General features: G+C 41.6%; 1 protein-coding gene and 1 long non-coding RNA gene across 2 annotated transcripts in view; one reads left to right on the forward strand and one right to left on the reverse strand.

Annotated features, from left to right (window-relative positions):
• Window positions 1-17138, reverse strand: part of CEMIP2 (cell migration inducing hyaluronidase 2) — a 75653-nt gene extending 58515 nt beyond the window's left edge. The window contains exon 1 of the mRNA XM_032798164.1: window positions 17059-17138. The gene's annotated coding sequence lies outside the window, so the exon portion shown is untranslated. The remainder of the gene's footprint in view (window positions 1-17058) is intronic.
• Window positions 17139-17254: 116 nt separating this feature from the next.
• LOC142046997 (uncharacterized) overlaps window positions 17255-20134 on the forward strand; it is a 25883-nt gene continuing 23003 nt past the window's right edge. Inside the window, exons 1-2 of the long non-coding RNA XR_012656143.1 lie at window positions 17255-17376; window positions 18584-18676. This is a non-coding gene — a long non-coding RNA (uncharacterized LOC142046997). The remainder of the gene's footprint in view (window positions 17377-18583; window positions 18677-20134) is intronic.

A 20134-nucleotide genomic window follows, 5' to 3' on the forward strand; every position in this document is an offset into this window, starting at 1 on the left:
AGGAAATGTTGCAGGAAGTCAGTGCTGCAATTCAAGTATATTCCGTCTTATCATAAAACTGATTTTAATACTTGCTTGGGAACAGAATTTCGCTATCTGTAAAAGTTTCAGAATTTTCCATTCAAGGGCAAGTGATGTTGTTCTTCCAGGGACAGGTGGGAAAGAGATGCTCACAGAACCACCAAACCTCTCCCACTCCCATCCCTCCCCATAAAAATATCAAAATTTAAAAAGGCTACCATGAATGAGAGGTCTTGTACAATCAACAAGTTCACAGTGCAGCTCTGCTCATTCCTCTTTGCCATATAACAATTATTTAAACATTGTGAATTTCCTTCCTCTTTTTTGGCACCCTAGAGACTAACAAGTTTATTGTAGCATAAGCTTTCGTGGGCTACTGAGCTGTAGCCCACGAAAGCTTATGCTATGATAAACTTGATAGTCTCTAGGGTGCCAAAAGTACTCTATTCTTTTTGCAGATACAGACTAACACATTACTACTCTGAAACCTTTCCTTTTGTCATTTTACATTCTATTCTATTACAGAAAGAATGGTTTTTATTTTATTTTTCAATTTTAATCCTTTACACCAACATCATCATTTGAAATTGTTGGTTTTATTGTTCATTTATACTTTATGGATGATTTTAGACAGTAACACACCCATACATCTACACTGCAATTAAACACCTGTGGGTGGCCCTTGCCAGCTGACAAGCGCACAGGATTCAGGCTGTGGGGCTGTTTCATTGTGGTGTAGACATACCAAATCAGGCTGCAGCCAGAGCTCTGGGACCCTCTCACCTCACAGGGTCCTAGATCCCAGCTCCGGTCTAAGCCTGGGCATCTACACCACAATTAAAATAGCCCTGCAGCCCGAGCCCTGCAAGCCTGAGTGAGCTGGCCCGGAGCCAGCTGCAGGTGTCTAATTGCAGAGTACACATGCCAATATATACTAAGGCCCTGTGCACAATACAGCTGTGCAAATGACTGCAGTTACATGTTTTGGCTGGAGGTACAGCCTAAATCTTTCTATACTATATAAAGTGGACATTTTCCTGCCAGCTCCTGTTCAACTCAGCTTGTCGCTCTACCATTTTTGATTCACTTTCCACATCAAGCATATTTCACCCACAATGGGAATTCACTGTTTCCCCTTCAGCAGCCCCTGTGTCACCACAATTACAATGGAAGAAAGCAGAACAAGAGAAGTTCTTTGCAATTCCAGGCAGCAATAACAGTAGCCAGAGCAGCAAGAGCTATAAACACTGATTTCATGAGAAGTTAGGGGAGGTTTGAAAGAAACACTGGCTGGCATCTCAGGCTACTAAACTACACAGAAGGAGGAGCTTTTTATGAGGAGTTTCATGCTCTAACCACCTATCCTTGATGTGCAGCTCCGAAAGCAAGAGTCCTCTGATACAATTCCAATGAATTAGATTCACTGGTTATCTATTTTTACTTTATGGTTAATTTTTAGAATTATTCCAGCACAAGTGAAAGTTATCAAATGATTTTGTGAATTAACATAGATGTCACAAGTTGTTCAGAATTCACTGCAAATCTGCCATATAATTTAGTTGTCCTATGTTACACAGTACAGAGGACCCTGCATGTAAGAATGCTCAAAGTTATACCCCTCTCCTCCACAACAGAAAGCTTTGCATATTTTTATCCATTATATATTAAAGAGTTCTATTCAGAGCAACATTTAAGCACATGCTTAAATATCACTCAAGGGGTCAATAAGTATGTGCTTAACAGGCCATTAACTTTAAATATATGCTTAAGTGCTGTTCAAAATCGGAACGTTTTCCTAAATTGGAACCTAAAGCATTACTCTGACAACCGGAAAAAGAAACCTACCTCTACTTCACAGGAGAAGATTAAAAAAAGGTTAAGAAAGAACACCCTTGCAAATATGTTAGTCACTATTGCAACAGCCAGAATTACAGGGAAATAAAAGTTTTACCTTCAAACACTGTGTGCCTAAAAAGAAAAGGCCTATTTTCAGGAGTGCTGAGAACACACGTATCTGCTGCTGGTGTCAGTAGAAGTTGCAGATGCTCAGTGCCTTAGAAGCTCATGCCACACTTCTTTAGATGATTAAGTATAGATTTAGATGACCAAATTCAGGAACCTTTCTAACATTGTACTAGCACCCTTTTAAGAAAGAATTTAAAGAATCCATTCTGGGAATATGGTCTGATGCTAACCAAGATGAGGAGCCAAGTCCTCTGCTGGCCTTGAATGAGGGTAAACACTTACAAAAAATTTCAGAGTCACTATTCCAGAGCCCTCCCAGCATCCAATCCCGAGAGACTATTTAAAAAAGCAAAACAAATTTATTTCTGAACTCTACCATAATGTAATGCTTCTTTAACACACAATATTTTAAGGATTTCTAGTTTGCTCAGATCATTTAAAAAAAAAAATAGATGCCAATCCTGTTGCTCCTGGCTATAAAACATTGCAATTCCTGTTCATGAACTTCTCTCTCTCTCTCTCACACACACACACACACAAAAATGTAATCTCAAACTGAACAGGACTTAGAAAGAACAAAGAAGACATCAAAGAGGGCATCTCTTTCGCATAACGTAATACTTGCAATGGTCACTACAGCTTCCTTGGCACATAACCAGACACTTGTTTGGTATGGAGCAATGAGATTAAAAGGTAGAGATGGAAATGCAAAGTGTAAGAGGTGGAGGGGATGAACAAAAGGATGCAAAATGGTTCACAATTAGCAACAAAGTCTGATATGCTAAACAGAAAGCATGGATGATTTTCTGAAAATCTGACATGTATAAATTCACCTGCCTGGAACCTAGTTATCAGCTATTATAGGGATTTTATCTGACAAAACAACACATTAGTCTTCAACAACTTCTCAAATGAATCAAGGCTCCAATTCAGTAAATCACTTAAGAATATGCTTAAAGTTAAGCATAAGTAATCCCAGTGAAGTCAGATTAAGCACATCTAAGTGCAAGTATGCTTCCTTCTCAGGCACACATTTTCCTTCACCATTTTTAATTTTTAAAATGTCTATATACTGTAATGTTAGACTGTTTAATAAAAACCTATACTTACTTATCCACATTTATAAAAGCAAGGAAAATAACTCACTCATGCTGCAGGTGCATAAATATTTTTAATAAATGAGAGAAACCCTCATGGGCTTCATAATGTGTAATGTTACTGTGAATATTTGATGTCATCCAGTTTACTGAACATAATTTAAGATGGTTTATTTTCCCCCAGATGGTGGTATTAGAAAGTGAGATGAAATAGAAAGCAGAGTATAATCAGTAAACTGTCCAGAGTCTCAGACAAGACAGAACAGACTTTTTAACAGGTGTTCCAGCAGAAAAATAAACTGCGTCATGTAAACCCAGACTTTTTGAAGGCTCAAAACTCTCAGACTTTTTGCACTGTCTCAGTGAATGGATGAGACAATGGCATTCAGAGGAGGGATTATGTTTATTAGCTCTGGTCTACATAAAACTTAAGCTGAGCTCTGTGTAAAGTGTAGACATGATCTTAGGAAACTTTTGGGAAAGGAGGAGCCTAAACAAGAGAGATAGACGCCACCTAAACCAAAACAGAACCAGATTGCTAGGATACAAAATTAAGAACGTCCTGGAAGAGTTTTTAAACCAAGGGCTGGGGGAAAGCTGACAGGTGTGGAGACACACCACTTAAGGTATGATTTATTAGAGGAGATATTCTATATCCTAGTGAAGAGGAGAGGATAGAAGATGATAAAATACAGGTAGGAACAGAAAAGAAACAGAGTCCCATTCAATTACATCCCATGAAGGCATAAAAATAAATATTGACAAATTTTATAAGTGCTTGTATACAAACGCTAGACATCTAAATACTAAGATGTGTGAACATGAGTGTCTCATAATGTCTCACATTAAACAGATGTCACAGAAAATTGATGGAATAATAAAAATCCATGGGACACGGTGATAGTAGTACATACCTAAATGTAAGCAAGTAAATAGTCCCATTGAAGGCAACAAGATAATTAAGTATGTATTCAGGCATTTTGCTGGATCACAGCCCTAGAAATCCCCCGGTGGAAGATACTACAGAAGTGCAAAGTAGTATAGAATAATGATCTTCTCTAAACAGCTAATCAAAAATGAGGCTCATGATAAATTGTATTTATGAATGGCTGAAGTCTTCAAAAGAACAAAACTCCAGGAGTGCAAGTATCCAACGTAGCCAGACAACTCAGGACCTATTAACTGTTTTAAAAATATATGTTTCACAAGTAGTGAGGACACTCTTTAAGAAGAGAAGACCTGGTTTTGGCACTTTTTGGGTGACTATAATGCATTCAAAGTGAGAGGGAGATCAGACCACCTACCTTGTGTATATGGCTTGCATAAAAGTTTGAGTTATAAGGCTCTCTCATACGTACAACATGCAAGAGAGAACAGTAAAATACTGTGGATGGATCCAGCACAGTGTGAAACTCATTCAGAAGAAAGGACCAGAGTCCATGTTCAATTATGGTCCAGGGTATTAAAAAAGGAGGTCATGCTCCCCTCAAACCATGACAGAGCTCCCCCTACTGTTGGAGGTTTACAAAGAGATCAATGGGAAAATACAGCTTTTATGTATTAACCAAATCTTTTATTATTTATTCAGTATCATTCAGCAATAGAACCCACTTCTGTTTTATTTCTTCTTTCTCCATCTCTCCCTGTTCTCTGTGTCTCCTGTTTTCCTCCATCTTTTCAGGTGACCATTCCCAACCCACACCTCTTAAGGACTTCACGCTCACTCCCTTTCCGTGTCTATCTGCTAATATAGTCAGTAATTAAACAGTTAATATTGGCGTTTAAGTGTCATCAGTGGGCTTTAGAGTTGTCACTCCAGTGAGATTAATAAAAAACAAGGGAGTTTAACTGAATCAATGATTCAGGCTGTCCGCAGACTCGGACAGATGTCATCACAGCATTTACACTGTTTGCTTTGGCAGGTTCTCTCTGAAGCCATGAGGACTAGAATTTTTTTTAAAATGCTTCGGTCCCAAATAATCTGAAGCTGTCACGTAAATACATAATGTGCAGTGCCCTGCAAATTATGTACAATGGAGTCACTAAAAATGGGGATATAATCTTTTTTCTTGTATTCTTTGATCTTTTTGTAACATTCTCTAGGCGCAAGAGAGACAAGAAAAGTGTTCTGTTAAAAAAAAAAAATCACACAGAAAGAAAAGGAAAAGAAAAACATTCAATAGATGATAGCTGAAACAAACACTTTAAAAAACAAAATTTTTAAATCTACTGTTAAGTTTTCATTCTGGTAAGATGGCAGCTGAAAGTATTAACATAATATTTTGCATTATCTTGGCACATTCAATTTGAGGAACTCAAAGTACTTGCACATATTAGTCAAGTAAGTCTCACAATATCCTGTGAGGCATGGTATCTAGTTTTTTTCCATTTGATGGTACTACACTTTTTTTCCAGTTTATCACCACGTGTGTCAAAGTTAGAGGAAACTGCTAGCTTGCCTTGCAATAGCGACCAGAAAAGTTTATTTAAATTCCAAAGTAAGTTATCTTGAACATCCTCCTAGGATTGCTGCATTCATAACATTTTCTTTAAGCCATATAACTCCTTTTGCATTTCCCTTCCAAATATTACTATTAGCAAGAAGATATTTAAATGAATCCTTGTCTATAACAGATAGAGTATTAAATCATCCTAGCTTCCTTGCTGAAAAGACTCTTTCCAAAGCAATCTGCTTTTTTATTTTTAAATAGAGTTAAATTGGTTAGTATTATATACTACTTCCTCATGTTACATTTGTGAGGAATTATTGGTAACAGCATTTTGCTTATCCCAGATACTATATAGAATTAGTAAGTGTGGTGCTCCACTGAGGTACGGAGAAACAACTTCCAGATTAGGAAACTGGAGTTGTAGGTAGGGAGTTTCAGGATGTGTGCCTGCACGTGGACATGGCAATATTTCCAGCACATAGATGTAGCTCTGATTCACAGCCAGGAACAAGCATTATCAAAGTAATGCCATTTGGACTCTCTACAGCCTCAAATTTTAATCACATACCTGAGAGTCTCAGCAATACACCATCTATCCATACCTGAACTGGCTCATCTGGGGAAAGTCTTCTCAGGACATCACTAATACCTCAAACTGGTTCTCAAACTCTTCCACTCTCTGGGACAGAAAAACAGGTATGATAAATCCTACCTATGCCAAAGTAATTGGTGGAGCTCATAAGAGCAGTCCTAGACTCTGGCCAAGGCCTTCCTTCCACAAGAAAGATCCCAGACAATTTTAAGCTTCATTTCAGACATCAAAGAAATCCACACACGATTGCAAAAACTTGCCTAAAACTAGTACACCACGTGGACTCAGGCACATAAGTAATACCTCTTGACTTCAGCTTTAAGGCTGGCTGAGGTCAGTGTACAGTCAGACATACCATGAATATTCAACTCACGATTTCTATTGTTCTAGTCTCCCTAAACAGGTGGATAAATCCAGACAGTCTGCAAGTGAGTCCCCCTTCCACACTCTTGTTCCCTGCCTCCCCCCTATTCCTACTGACTGATATTTCCACACACAGAAATGGGGAGCTCATCACCCACAAGTAGCTAGGCTCCACATAAACATACAGAAGCTTGGGGAAATCTGTCTGATATGCAAGGCTTTCTGTCAATGGGGAGACGTTCCTGGAGTGGTGAGATCCTGGGACCAAGAACTGTTGTCAGGCCCCAGGTGGTGCAGCCTCACCAGATGCTGAGGGGTCGTGTGACCTGGGTGAAGGTCCCAGGGATGAAACCATTTTCCCTATGTGTCAGATCCCTGTGCAGACACTGGAGGGGTCATGCTGGCAGGTAGTTGGGGTTCTCCAAGATATTAGCTGTGACCTTCTGTTGTGGGATGACTGTTTCTTTGGGACAGGATCTAAGCCCTACTCCTGTAACGGCCAAGGATTTGAATTCAGGAAACCAATTGGCCAAAGGAAGATACCTTCCAGATTCCAAAAGACAACAGGCTAAGTGGAGCTCCATCCCTACCTTATGCCAAGAAGCATAATTCCCCACAGTCCTTCACTTAAACATGAATAAGTAACAACCTGGCACACCACCTAAGTACTCAGAACATCCCAGGTGGTCTCTGCAGGATTTATCCCTTGTTGACTAATATATGCTGGCTAGCATATAAATCATAGAATCATAGGACTGGAAGGGACCTTAAGAGGTCATCTAGTCCAGTCCTCTGCACTCAAGGCAGGACCAAGTATTGTCTGGACCAGGGGTCAGCAACCTATGGCACATGTGCCAAAGGCAGCACGTGAGATAATTCTGAGTGGCACTCATACTACCTGGGTCCTGGCCACCAGTCCTGGGGCCTCTGCTGCCACCCGGGGTCCCATCTGCCAGCACTGTGCGTGTCGTCTGTCGCGATTTTTTTTCCCGACTATAAGTTGAGGGGTACATTTGACAAAACGTCAGCTCCTAAGAAAGCAAAGTTAGATGTCCATTCATATCAGCCTTTTTGGACAGACACATTTGGACTTATTCAAAAGAAGGACCATGCTGTTTGTGCTTTCTGTTGTGAAAGTGTTGATTGTTGCATATCAAGTGTTTGATGATATTTTCAAATGAAGCACAAGAAAACCTTTCTTGATGAAGCAGACAAGACTGAATCGATCAAAAATGCAGTAGCAGGAAATGAGAAGCAAAGCCATGTTTTTAAATGCTTATATGTAAGTAAAAATCAAGCCACAGAAGGAAGTTACAAAACTGCACAGTGCATTGCAAAAAAATTTAAAGCCATTTACAGATGGGGAATATATAAAAAGTTTCTCTCAGCAGTTCGGAGGTTTTGTTCAATGATTTGCCAAATAAAGATGCGTCTCTAGAATAAAAGAACTGCCTGTCTCTGCCAGAACAATTGAGAGATGCATAAACCAAATGGCAGAAAATATTAACGAAAAGGAGACAACTACATTAGAAGGACATAGCAGTGTTTAGCGTTGCAGTTGATGAGAGCGTGGATATAAACGACATTGCACGTTTGGCAGTTTTTCAAGATATTGTGCTTCCGATGAAATCCAAGAGGAACTTTGTTGCCTAAAACTCCTGCATATCACAATAAAGGGGCAAGATATAGTGGAAACTTTTGTAAACCATTTTGAAGAACGAGGAGTTAACATCAGAAAAATTATTGTGTGTGACAACAGATGGTGCTCCTGCCATGGTCGGAAAACAGAAGGGATTTGTAAAGTTACTTGAAGATCAAATTGGCTGCCCGACAGCCACGCTAAAAAAATTTAATTCAGAGCTTAATAATGTGATGAATACAGTGGTGCAAATTGTGAACGTCCTTGTTGCTCGATCTGCTTTGACTCACAGACGTTTGGTGACTAAGTCGTGGCAAGGTTCTGGTGTGCTTTGTAAACTGTTTTGATGCAATTGAAGCCTTTTTGTCGGAAAAAGAACAAAACTACCCCGAACTGGATGATGACAAATGGCTGTGTAAGCTCATGTTTCTAACTGACATCACCGCTCATCTAAACAAGCTAAACCTCCATCTCCAGGGTGCAGGGCAAACTGTTCTGGATCTTTATGAAACCTGAAAGACATTTGTTGTAAAACAAGCAGTTTTTTCTCGGAATATTCGAACTTTGACTTTCCGCTACTTTCAAACACAGAAAAGAGCTATTCACACGTTGCACTGTCAGTGTCGATGAGATTGGAACGTACATGCAAGAACTGCAATCAGAATTTTCTGACAGATTTCAAGTTTTCCAGCGATCTGGCCCAATGCTTTCTTTTCTAGTTAAACCTGAAAAGTTCAACAAAAGCGACTTGGATTTGTTTGTATTTCAGTGGACGGGTGTTGAAGATTTCGAAATGCAGCTCATTCAGTTAAAAAGCTCAGAATTGTGTGCAAAGTTTGGAGATCTGCAGAGTGCACTTAAAGCTACCGAGAGAGAGATCATGGGGCCTCTATTCTGACCTGCTGGATGCAGGGCCGGTGCTTCCATTAGGTGACCCTAGGCAGTCGCCTAGGGTGCCAGGATTCAGGGGGCAGCATTTTGTGCACTCCTCACGGGGCGCACAGGAGCTTCTGGTTCCACTCCTGTTGCGCCGACCGAAGGACCTTCTGCCAACGTGCCATGGAAAACAGCGGCAGGCAATTGAACAGCTCAATGACTGCCGCTGTCGCCTGTAGCATTTCGGCGGAGGGTCCTTCTTCGGCGGCACGATAGGAGTGGAACCGTAAGTTTCTGCACGTCCCGTGAGGAGCGCACAAAATGCCACCCCCTGAATTCTGCCTTTCAGCATTTTGACCCACATTCCTGTATTTTCACACATGGAATCTGTCCTCTATCACTTAAATTATCCAAATACATGCCAGACATTGAAAAACTCAGCAAGGAAAAGCAAGGGCAAGGATCACACTAAACTGATAGTTTAGTTATAGAGAGATATTCTAAAAACATTAAAATGTATTACTGACACATGAAACCTTAAATCAGAGTGAATAAATGAAGACTCGGCACACCACTTCTGAAAGGTTGCCGACACCTGGTCTAGACCATGCCTGACAGGTGTTTGTCTAACCTGCTCTTAAAAATCTCCAGTGATGGAGATTCCACAACCTCCCTAGGCAATTCATTTCAGTGCTTAACCACCCTGACAGTTAGGAAGTTTTTTCTAACGTCCAACCTTGCTGTCCCTTGCTGCAATTTAAGACCATTGCTTCTTGTCCTATCCTCAGAGGTTAAAAAAAACAATTTTTTCTCCCTCCTCCTTTTACATACTTGAAAACTTATGTCCCCCCTCAGTCTTCTCTTTTCCAGACTAAACAACCCCAATTTTTTCAGTGTTCCCTCATAGGCCATGTTTTCTAGATCTTTAATCATTTTTGTTGCTCTTCTCTGGACTCTCTCCAGTTTGTCCACCCAGAACTGGACACAATACTCCAGTTGAAGCCTAATCAATACAGAGTAGAGCAGAAAAATTACTTCTCATGTCTTGCTTATAACACTCCTCCTAATATATCCCAGAATGATGTTCTGTTGTTTTACAACAGTGTTACACTGTTGATTCATGTTTAGCTTGTGGTCCACTATGATCCCCAGATCCCCCTTCGCAGTACTCCTTCCTGGGCAATCAGACCCAGAACTGAAATATAGATTGTATTAATAGTATGCATTATTCACACCATATATTAGCATGTATTAAGTACCAACAACATTAAGCACAAATATTATAACAGTGATATGGCCTAAAAAGGCTTATACCATAACTCTGTTCACTTATGCTAAGTATTTGGCACAAGCAAATAGGAAACCTGTCAAAATGAAGATACATTCATTCTATGTCTTAGTACAAGCTTCACGGATCAGTACCTGGAATACTTGTATCTAAAATAAAGATAAGGAAGGAACAGAACAACAAGTTAGGGAACTGGAACAAATTGCTGGGCTGGATTTTAGTCATGTATGAGGACATGTATAACTTGTAAAATCATAAATAATACCAGCTGAAACATGTAACTCGGGGAGCACACATTCCGCGCAAGGTGTATGTAACATCGCTGCACAGGACTACTGCTCGGAAACAGGTATCATATAGAACCTTTTTCCTGTACCATATTAATAAATCTGACTGATATTGGTTATTTAGTCTGAAATACATTTCATAACAAAATAATGAACCAAAGTCTGGTCAAGCAAATGATTATACAATTTACCAACACCCTGAAGGCCATTTCTCCATAGGGTTCTCCAATGACAGACCTGTTGTTCAGCAATATTGCAAACAAGTGCCCCCTTCCTTCTTTGGAACAGAACAGAAGTCCCAGCTATCAGACACTTTTCTCCTCTCCTGGTCAAAAAGCCTATTATCCACCCTCCCTCTGGTTCCTGTGATCCTCAGAGTCACCACAGAGATCACACATTACACAGCCCAAGTTTTCCCTCATAGTTCTCTCTTGGGCAAGACAATTATGGTTCACAGAGCTACTGCAACTAGTGCAAGACCTCCACACCCAGGATATTCAAGAGTGGGACTTTGTTCAGAATCAAGGTAAGATTTTTCACCCCCTCCCAAAGTCTCTGCACTTCACAGCATACTTCAGATGGCTGAGCCACACAAACAGGATTTGTTCTGGAGAGGTACAAGACATCTCAGCTAAAACAGAAAACCATCCAGCAGAGTCCTTTACAGAAGAAGTGGAAACAATTCTGCATATGGCCCTCCCAGGAAGGTGCGACTCTTTCAAAAAGATCCTGTTTGTAAATGCCTATGTTTTCCAACTAAAAAAAACAAGACTGAACACCCACTTCAGTCATAGTCCACTTAGCTGCAAACTTCACTGGTCACCCTTCAATCCAGTCTTCCATCACTGCATAGTGATGAAGTGCTTTAAAGTCCTGAGCCAGGCCTTTCCACCAACCAGAGAACTACCTCCACACTGGCACCAAACTATTGTCTTAACCATTCTTATAAAACCCCGATTTGAGCTATAAATGACTATTCACTTTACCATCTCTCCATAAAGATTCCTTTCCTAGTGGCCATCACCTCAGCTAGGAGGGTTGACAAGATTCAAACCTTAAGGCAGATCTACAGTATACAGGATTCCATAGGCATAAAAAGATGTTGAGGTCTCACCCCAAATTCTTATCTAAAGAGCTTTCCAAATTAAATGTGAATCAGTCAGTCGGTCATTTCTTTGCTAAACGCCATTCAAACCATTGGGAAGCTAGATTATACACATTAAATGTAAAGAGAGCCCTTTGTTACTATCTACAGAGAACAATGCTATTCAGGATCTCTCTTATTTGTAGCACACAAGGACAATTCTAGGGGTCAGTATGTTTTGAGAGATTGTACATAAGAATGGATATACTGGGTCAGACCAACTGTACAAGTGAATTAGGCAGTAGACCCATATTTAATACAAAACACTAGGGCTTTTCCCCTCTCACGGGTACCAGGGTCCATTCTACTAAATCTAAAGCAGCATATACGTTATCCCAGATTTGAAGGGTGCATGTACCCCAGATTTTGATCAAGTCAATTGCAACCATATTATGTGCATTGAGTCACCATGAATTAATAAAAATAGACCACCGCCGACTTAAGGGTTAATTTGAACAAGCAGAGTTTCTGGAGGCAAGGTCAAATACATTTGCAGGCTTGCAGGCTCTGCTAATCAGAATGGGAGGAGGAGGAGAGAAAGTCAACAATTGAGATGAAAGCAAATAAGTGGAGGACAACTTTGGAGTTTGGGCGCCTTTGATATAAAAGTTTATTATGACTAAGATTGTTAGGTTTGTTTGTTGATAAATAATGTATTGACATTAGATGTGATGATCTAGTAGAGGTCGTTATGATCTGTGTGTTTTGGAAAACTTAGATATAGAAGGATTACATAATAGAGTGTACTTTGGAGCAGTCCTCTGAAGCTATCCTGAGAGGGGTTTTTCCCCGACACCTTACTCCCCGGCAGGGAAACAACCAGACATTGCTGAACTGCTGCAATTTACTCAATACCATCCAATTTTAGGTAAATATCTGGGATGTTCTAAACCTATTGTTTTGTGTCTGTGTGTGATTAGATCTAATAAATTGTAGTTTTAGATAAGAGCACGCTTACTTGTACTAATCTTTCATCAGCTGGAGCTCTGTGTTCCCATTGATTTATTCCTGACACTCCCTGGAGTGAAAAAGTTAAACTACCACTGCTGTGGGTTCTGAAAACTCTGGGTAATATACCCTGCTTACCTTAGGAATGTTTCTTTTTAAGATATTCGCTGAGTGGCTACCTGTAGCTTTATCCACATATCAAAATATTACTCGTGGGACCTGACATCCAGACCAGACACCAACTTCACAAGAATGTTTCTGCATTTTATTTAGCCAGAACTCTTAAGACTTTCCTCCTATCTGGTTTGGGAATTGCTTACTAGTCACCATGAATGGGACCCAGACACACAAAACTGAAGAAAAACAAGGCCTTTACCTTATAGCAGTGTTTCTCAACCTGGCAGCCCCCTTTAGACTTTAAAATAAAAAAAAAAAAAAAAAAAAAAAAAAATTGTGACCTTCCCCTACTAAAGACTTGAAAAAAATGCAACCCCCTACCTTAAATATCATTATGACTAATACTCAGGCCCGGTGTTGGGGGATGGCAAGCAGGGCAACTGCCCAGGGCCACATGACACAGGAGGCCTCACAAAACTAAATTATATGCTTCAGTCCCAGGCAATGGGGCTTGGCTTCAGCTATGGGCAGTGAGGGGCTGAAGCATGCAACCTGGCTTCCCAGGGTCCCCTGTGGCGTGTGGCCCCTGGCAGTTCCCTGATTGCCACCCCATAACGCTGGCCCTACACTTGTGATCCCCCCCAAAACCTGTCCCACAATGACCCTGGGGGTCATGACCCCCCCATTTGAGAAACACTGCTAACCTGTAGTTCTCTGAGATGCATGCCAATCCTATGACCCACCCTCTTTCCCACTACTTCAGAGTCCTCCTATACAAATAGGATTCTGGATTAGCAAGCAAACAGAGTGGTAATTGGAGATGCACTCCTCCTGTAGTCCCTCCGGTAAGGGGGCATGAAGACATGCAGAGCACACGTGCCCCCAACACTGCTGGCCAAAAGATTTTAGACTTGTGGATTTCCATAAGTGGGACCTCCAAAGACAAAGCATTTCAAAGAACTAGATACTGCAAGATAAGGACCTTGTTTCTTCCTTGTTGCAGTACAGTCCTAATTCTAATGAGCGACAGGTCATCCTACTCCAGTAAATTCAGATGTGTCAATGCAAGTCTATTTATACCATGCACCAAAATAACTTTCTTGACTGAAGCTTCTTCAAAAGGAAGGCTATCACTGTCTAGCAGATCAAAGGTCTACTCTTTCTTCAGTGTAGCATTATAAGCAGGACTGGCTCTAGGCACCAGCAAAGCAAACACGTGCGTGGGGCGGCACAATTCCAGGGGCAGCATTCCGGACATTCTTTCTTTTTGTTGCTTGGGCAGCATTCTGGCAAACCTAGAGCCGGCCCTGATTGTAAGGGATTTTTTTTTGTTTTAGTTTATGTTACTTACCAGCCTTCTGTTACCTTTTTCCCTTTAGGCGCACATAAAACTGTCTCAACTTTAAAGTGAGGGTAATATTGCAGTGTAATTATCCTCACACACACCAAGACAATCTGCAAGGTATTTAAACATAAAAAGTATTGCGTAGCCAGTTTTTCAGAGACCATAAAACATTCTTTAATTCCAAGGATTTAGCTGTACAACTCCCATTATACTTTCATGGACATCCCTGTGCTCATAAATTATCCCTTGGGGAAAACATTTTAAACTTGATCATATAGTATACTCGCAACTCAACAAAAGTTAATTAAGATGATGTAAAAGCTGCAGGCACAGTGATTTCATGCATATTACCTTTCAAGAAAGTTACTGTTAAGAACTTTAATATTAGAAACACAGGAAAGACAGAATTCGGGCTACACCTAAAACAGGTACCCAATCTGTAGATGTATTAAAAATATGCACCACATAACTATTACAATTTGTTTTTTTACATACATGTCTCAAATGCTAAGCGTGATGCTCTGCCACCACACTAACCTTTCTTCTTTTCATGCCAGTGCTCTGAAAGCACAATCACATGAGTTCTATGTATGAAGACATGCTATCTCTTGCTAGCAATATTTGGATAATTGGCTGCAACAGAGTGTAACCACAGAACCTTTACCTTGTGCGGTGCTAAGCACCCTCACCATCTTGCATGACCAGGCATTTAATGAAGAATGGGGAAACCTCATCTCAACAGACCGATCGTTCTGAAACTTTAAGATGACACTATATTTATCAACATTAACTGTTTCACTGATGATCATTGTAGCAGGAACAGCTTCCTAATGTGTTTCTCCCACAATCCAGAACTGCCAACCATGTCTAAAATCCCCAGTTGGTGTTTAGTCATTGTCAAAATCTGCCACATATTAGAAACAAACTAGAAAAATAAACGAGGCCTACTCTATTTTTCATTTTTGTATTTAATTCAATATCCTCCATTCTGTTCTTACCAAGTCGATTAGTAAAGCACCACAAACTCAATATAACATCAAATAGAAGCTAACAAGTCCATCACACTAATTCACATAACCTTTGCAAATTACTGAATTTTGCAAATTCCATGCATATGAACAATCAGAATAAGTCACAAAACACACTTTGGTTGGGGATTTTTTGTTTGGGGTTGTTGTTAATCATAGTTCAATTTCAAGTATTTATGATAATGCAGCAGAGGTTTCTAAATTTTAATTCATAGACCACTGGCAGTCCAGAGCAGTTGGTGGTCTATGGAAAGCTGGCTGGTAACATGGTGCAGGCTCCACTATTTGTTTTCAACTGACAAGTTTCACTAAAAGAAGCTAAAACTATATTAAGTATTTTCCTAATATTACTTTTATGCAAGTGATTGCTAAAGATATCATATGAACATTAAATGATCATGAATAGGAGAGAATATTGTCCATATGTTGCAAATGGGAGGGGAGGTAGCCCATAAGATTAAGATAAGGGCCACACTATCAGAAAAATAAGTTTGAGAACACCAATGTAAAATACTTGTTAAGATCAGATTATTTTTACAATGCAAGGCCCTGCCACAGCATCAATTACCTGCTGAGAAGTGAGAGCACCCTGTCAAATTTGTTGTGGATTACTAAAGAGGTTCTAATGCATTCAATAATTTTGTTAGAACAAAAATGCACTTAAAATACAGAAGTTACAATAAATCATTAGTGATCTGGTTGAAACGAACAAAAAACCTGTGGAATTCAAAGTTAAGGCAGCTAATTCATCCTGAACTCACTGCATTTGTGTACTGCTGCACGTGTTGAGGTCAGTTCTAACCATGTGCTGGGAATTTATACATGCAATAACCAGCAGTGGAAGAATTTACTTGAGGGTATGAAAGATTACGCTCTGTTCAGGGACTCCATCAATACCTAGGATACAGTGGACATTACATCTAACTAGAATTTAAAGTTGTAAATTTCCTAGCTCTCTCCCTAACCCCCACATTTAAGTCAGGCCCTTATTTTTAATATAAGCTTTTCCAAACACACATTTAAATAGGTAACACGTTACATCAAATGATAACATTTTTAATTTCTTGTCAGGAAAGTCCACAATACCAGTTGCTATTACTACTCTGACACACAAGAGTATCAAACCTAAAACAGTATTTAAGTGCATGTGAATTTTTAGAGACTTTCCAATTTAGTTTAAAACACAAGGCATTAACTTTCCATTTCCTTATTAAAACTGGAATAAAGGAAAGCTAGGGTTTAGTTAGCAAAGATAAGCATGACCAGCCAAGAGGCAAAACTTGGGAATACAAGTGTAACTGTCTTCCTAAGCAAAGCAAAAAAAAGAAAAAAAGTTGCTTACAAGTAGATTTGTCAATAACTCAACCTAATTTAAAAAAAGTGTCAAGATAAGTTATCACCTTTTAAGTAACAGTTTCTTCTCTTAAAACAATCTTCTTAACGCAGTCCAGAAAACGGTGCGGAAGGACGTTTTAGTCTCGCTCCAAACTTACGCTATTTCATACAAACTTTTGGGACCAACAGGGCTACAACCCTGCAAACAATTGTTTTGTGCTGCAGATGAAACTCTGATTTGTTCATTTAAACCGTACCTGAGCTTCAAAAAATCAGGGAGAAGGAAAATAGGGACCCGAGGGTAGGGAGCAAAGGGAAAGGAAGCAGGGAGTGAACAGTGTGGGGCAGCTAAGCAGCAGGGCGTGCTGGGGAAGAGGGCAGCAGGGCTGGGGTAAGGAACCCTGGGCACAGAAGAAAGCCAACAGGGGGTGAAGTGTCCGGCGCTTGGGGGGACAGTCGGAGCCAGCAGGGGGCGAGCTGCCGGAGTTGGGGAGCGGAAGTCAGCAAGCGGAGAGCTGCACGGAGCTTGGGGGCGCTCGGGCGGCGGCGGGGCTGGCACTCACCTCGGCGGTGTGCGGCGGGCTGCGGACGCTAGCGGTCAGGGCGGCATGGTGGCCCAGCTCCCCGCCCCGGCTGCTGCTTTAATGCAACTGGCAGCGGCTCCTGCCTTGGGGCCTGGAGGGGAAACAGCCCGCTCCGCCCCCGTCCCCGAAATGACGCGGCTCCGCCCGGCCGCCCCTTCCCCGCCCAGCCTGGCTGTACCCCCGCTCCCCCGGCGCCGAGAGGCTGGGCCGGAGGAGGAGCACCGGGGCCTGGGCAGCCCTGCCCTGCGCGGCACGGAGAGGAAGGCCGGAGGCGCCGCGGGAGAGAAGCCCAGCCCCGTGAGTCCGGAGTGGGCCCCCGCATGGGGTGTTCGCCCTGCGGGCTCGGGGCCCGGTCGGCGGCAGCATGTCGCGCCCGTACCACGCGAGCGTACCCGGGGGGAGCCGCTGCGTCCAGCCCCCCTGCTGCGCTGGTGTCTCCCCGCGGCCATGTCCACGTATTCGCCCCCCTGGACTGCCCGAGCGGTTCCGCTGCCTTTCCAGCCCCTGGTGTTACCCCACACATTCCCGTGAGCCACTTCTGCCTTCATACCCCATATTACTCAGCCCCCTCTTCCTAGTTCCCTACATCCCATCCATGCTGTTTCTCCCCTCCAATCCCCTTGCATTACCCTCATTCTCAACTAGGGTGACCAGATGTCCCGATTTTATAGGGACTGTCCTGATTCTGGGGTCTTTTTGTTGTATAGGCTCCTATTACCCCCACCCCCGTCCCAATTTTTCACACTTGCTGTCTGGTCACCCTAGTCTCACCCCTGGACCTCCCTCCTGCTTCCCCCTTTTCATCCTTTCCTGGTGAGCTCACCCACCCACCACCAATCTGTCCTATTCTGCCATTAGGGCATCTTGCTGTCTGTCGCACTGCAGACCAGGAGAGCATCTACACTACAGGGATCATTGCAAGTTTGAAGCCAGCAGCAGTTGCGAGTGCATGCGAAGTTTTCAATAACACTTGCTTGGGGGCTTAGGGTGGATGCTGTTCTGGAGCTCGCAGCAGGAGCTCTCTCATTCACTGGCTAGGATTGGAAAATGATCTTATGACCAATTAAAACTGGAGCTATGTCCCCACAGAGCCCGTCTGTCCACCCCAGCATGCAGGTAGCATATGTGCAAATTCTGCACCTACACCCATCACCTCCCTTCCTCCATTCAGTACTCATCCTGCTTTTCCTCTTACCATCTGAGCAGGGACTTGTCCTTCCCTGTGGAGATGTGGGCAGCATATAGCTCATTTTGTGGATTACCAGAATTCAAATAATAAATCACTTTGTGTTATGTTGTGGGGGAAGTTGGGGAACATTCTGCAACACACACACATGACTGACAGTAAGGGAGAGGAATCGGAGAGAAGTACAACCTTGCACTGCTTGTCATGCTATAGAGAGCCACACTCCTTCTCAAATAGGAGATTAATAAAGATAACTATGAACTAAAGACAAAGAGAGTTCCACATAGCTTGAGTTCTAACTAACTCTTTGTTTACCAGGACCAACACCATGTCTGAAATGCTGTACAGCAGAGGAGACATCTAGTGGCTGGGTAGCATGCTGCAAGAAAACATTACAGCTTAAAGCAACAGGTAGCTCCAGTTACTTACACTTAGGGTGACCAGATGAGAGGGAGAAAATATTAGGACACATTTGGGAGGGCGGGTCTGCCGGCAGAGCAAAAAAAAAAAAAAAAAGCCAAGTGCTGCCAGCGGAGCAAAAAAACTGAAATATAGGGACAAATTGTGTCCTAACCAAAGATCGGTTGGGACGCGGGACAAACACCTAAATATCGAGACGGTCCCAATTTTATCTGGACATCTGGTCACCCTATTTACACTTGAGCCACTCCACTCTGATTTAGCCTCACTCAAGTGAGAACTGCAGTCAAACTACGCAGAATGATTGGACTAGCATCTGATAAATTATGCTAACTGCAGCTGTAGTCTGTAGCTGCATACCTATGATATTACTAGATCTAGTATCTGCAGCTCTCAACAACACCTCATACCTCCATGGGCCAGCTAGCTAGAGTTTAATATACCACTTAACTCACCCAAAAGATTTTTGTGCATGAAAGGGAATCAGGTTAGAGCTAACACTCAATTTATACCTTGGAGCTAACACTGTAGTGAAGACAAGCTGTTAGATATATGGATAAGGAAGCATTTTCCCCTTCCTTCTTCACTCTAGTTAATTATACTAGTCTAATTATTCCAAGTTATATTGGGCCCAATTTTTCAAGAGTCAAGTTCATAATTACATGTGCAAATGTTCATAAATCCATCACAATTATGAAAAATGGACACACATAAGGGCAGTTTCACTTGCAAGTAATCTGTCATGCCTCATCTGAAGGAATTGCAAGGTCATTTATTTTTGTTTGTTTAAAACAATGGGAGCGTCTTAGACTTATACTATGATAAAGAAAGCGAGCATGAAAATCAAGGGTTTTTCTATATACAAAGTGCCCCATTTTAAAAAATAAAGTATACCATTGGGCATATAATTTATACATGCAATTACTGTTTGCCTATGCAATGCAGGTTTTGGGCATTCAGATTTCCACTTAGTCTGACCTGATTTATTTATTCAATCAGAGTAGGTGCATTAACATATTAGGCTCATAATTGCATGCACTTTTATGCCTGACCTTTTGAAAATCAGGCCCTTTTACGTCAAGAAAATTTCAGTGATCCTTCACTCTGACTTAGGGGACGAGAGCTAAGGAAACGTTGTTCTAATGCCCCTACTCTACTTGCGCTACATTGATGGCATCATCATCTGGACCCATGAGAAAGAAGCCCTCGAGGAATTCCACCATGACTTTAACAATTTCCATCCCACCATCAACCTCAGCCTAGACCAATCCACACAAGCGGTCCATTTCCTAGACACTACAGTGCTAATAAGTGATGGTCACATAAACACACCATATACCAGAAACCTACTGACCGCTATACTTACCTACATGCTTCCAGCTTCCATCCAGGACACACCACATGATCCATTGTCTACAGCCAAGTTCTAAGATACAACCGCATTTGCTC

The sequence above is a fragment of the Chelonoidis abingdonii genome, chromosome 6, assembly GCF_003597395.2.
Source record: "Chelonoidis abingdonii isolate Lonesome George chromosome 6, CheloAbing_2.0, whole genome shotgun sequence".
Lineage (NCBI taxonomy): Eukaryota > Metazoa > Chordata > Testudines > Testudinidae > Chelonoidis > Chelonoidis abingdonii.